This window comes from Engraulis encrasicolus, chromosome 21, assembly GCF_034702125.1.
Source record: "Engraulis encrasicolus isolate BLACKSEA-1 chromosome 21, IST_EnEncr_1.0, whole genome shotgun sequence".
Classification (NCBI taxonomy): domain Eukaryota; kingdom Metazoa; phylum Chordata; class Actinopteri; order Clupeiformes; family Engraulidae; genus Engraulis; species Engraulis encrasicolus.
The window spans coordinates 27472175-27474674 of NC_085877.1; the positions used below are offsets into that span (position 1 = coordinate 27472175).

The 2500-nt window shown below is 39.8% G+C and overlaps 1 protein-coding gene across 4 annotated transcripts in view; it reads right to left on the bottom strand.

The window, feature by feature from the left end:
* casq1b (calsequestrin 1b) overlaps window positions 1-2500 on the bottom strand; it is a 53306-nt gene that overhangs the window by 16691 nt on the left and 34115 nt on the right. The gene's annotated exons all lie outside the window — the stretch shown is intronic.

Genomic DNA, 2500 nt, shown 5'->3' on the forward strand with positions numbered 1-2500 from the left:
CGAGGCCCGAGGTTTCGCGACAGGTGTGAGTGCCGTGTGTACGGTAGCCATTTTGTCTGGTTAAAGATAGATAGGCAACTTGGCTAGCATTACTCACACTCTCTATCCACAGACACACTTCACACACTCTCAGTCACTCTCACAAGTTTAGACACTGCTGATGGTGGATAAAATGTCAACTGTGTAATGCACAAGTAGGACACATACAGTAAACACAGCATAACAGCAAACAATAACACAATAAAACGTAATCACACGTAAAAACAACAAAAAGAAACGCTTTATCTGAATAAAAGGAAAAAACGGAAGCGCTGCGTGGATCCAGACCTTTTGATACGGGTGCTCTAACAGTAAAGCTCAGAACGCTTTATCTTTTGGACATTCTTAAAATGTTCAATAAATATAAATACTGTTCCTGATAGAGTATTCTACTTGATTATTTTTTAAAAATTTCAATTGTGAAATTTGTTTATATAGAATATCAAAGTGTCAACACCTTAAACTTGACAGATTAGGAAATGACAGGAGATGATTGGGCAAGATATTGCAATGACCCAGTCTGTCTGTCTGTCTGTCTGTTTGTCTGTCTGACTGTCTGCAACCTCTGTGGTCATCTTCTGGGGACACCAGAAGACACAACATCACTAGCCATACTTTAAGATTCATGTGGCTCTGAACATGCTGTGCTGGGGGACAGCTTGTTCTTTTTCTGTTTTTACTACGTAAGCATAACTCTCTATGTAGACTTTTCTTGCGAAAAACTATTGAACGCTACAAGCAATCATCTATTGCTTTGTTCTCATAAAAACGTTCAAGACGAGACGTTGGTCAACATTGGCCATCAAGACATCAGTGTCCTAAATGGACATGAAAATGAAAATACTTCCTTTCTGGTTTCCAAAACCTTTTCATCAGTCCCGTTTGCACCTAAGTATGCAGCTTATTGTCAGCGCAGTGCAGTGCAGTGCCAGTGCAGTGCACAGCCATAGCTGTACAGTACGTCCATTCAGCCAATCAAGCGGTCACATTACAGTGCTCAGTCGGCAGCCCAGCCAATCAGTTTCCCTGGTGTAATCGGAGTGGGCGGGGAAGAGGTGGAGGCAATCCCGACTCACCCCTACCACTGGTTGGAATCATTACCTCACACTACAGTAGCTTGGTGAGATCTTATCCCATCGTGATAGTTAGTCATTGTGACATCATTAGTCTTTCAGGCTGGTGATGATACATGAGGAAGCAGCCTTTTGAGCAGTTTTGCTGGGGCATAACAGTGTCACAGCCACCTTTACATTAATATTCTGATTAATCCAGATTATGACAGGCAAAAAGACACATTTTTTGGAGACATGGTATGCTTCCATATATTTTAACGGGATGATTGGGGAAGGTACTGTAAATCATACAAGTTCCTGTGGTGAAAAATATTTGGTCTATCAGGAGGGAAGTGCCCACCAGCATCTCTTAGTGATGCTCCCTAGCAATGTTGCTCAAAAAGTAGCCTTGTGTATCACAGCCGATGGGGTGTGGTAGACAGGTTACTGATGACCTAGCTGAAAACTCAGGTCTCCACACAGTCTCTTTTTGATGTGTTATTAATTTATGATAGGCAACACCTTGACAGCTCAGTGTAGATTTTCATGCTGTGTGGAGTATATTACAATTCCTCTATTCTATTTTCACTATGTCTTTACTAAAGGTGCAATATGCAGTTCCGTTATAGTGTATACTTATTGTACCATATAATTTGATGGTTCAATGTATGAATGATACCATTATGTGATGAATGAATTGATTAGGAATGAATGAATGAATGAATGAATGAATGACTCAATTAGTTGATGAATTGATTATGAAGTTAATGTAGGGTAACCCAATATTCCTATATATTCCAATCCAACTATTATTACCTTCGTTTACTTTAATGTTGTCTCAGTCAATATAAAACAAGTTGTCATTTAGAAAACACTAATGCATGGAATGTTATGGAATATTGGACTAAACCCCCTCTTCAGGGTCACAGTTGAGTTTGCATCGATTATATTATGTATTCAAGTATCTTGTAGCGCGAAAAAAAACTGCACATTTGCACCTTGAGTCAATGTGAAGTACTCGATGTACCTATGTTGTTGTAAGGATGTTTCATAAGAGAAAATAATCAGATTATTCAGACAAATGGATGGGACAAGCTCTGCTTTCTTCAAGCACGGAACCTGGCTATGACACCGGTATGTTGCTTGAAGAGGGTCCACTTTGGTATCAGTGGTTGGTTGGGATGGTGGAACCAAAAACAAAAGAAAACAAAAGTTAAAATAAAAGGTAAGGGTTAGATGGCGACTGTAATGTTTCCTACCCCCTGGCAGAGGTCAGTAGAGATGCATATCTTCCTGCGCCATCTACGTAGTAAATAAATAAACGTGTGAACACAAAGCACCATCCTTCCAGACCGTTAAGAAAAAAACAAAATAAAACTAAAATCACAATCATTGGCAAGGGGAGATGC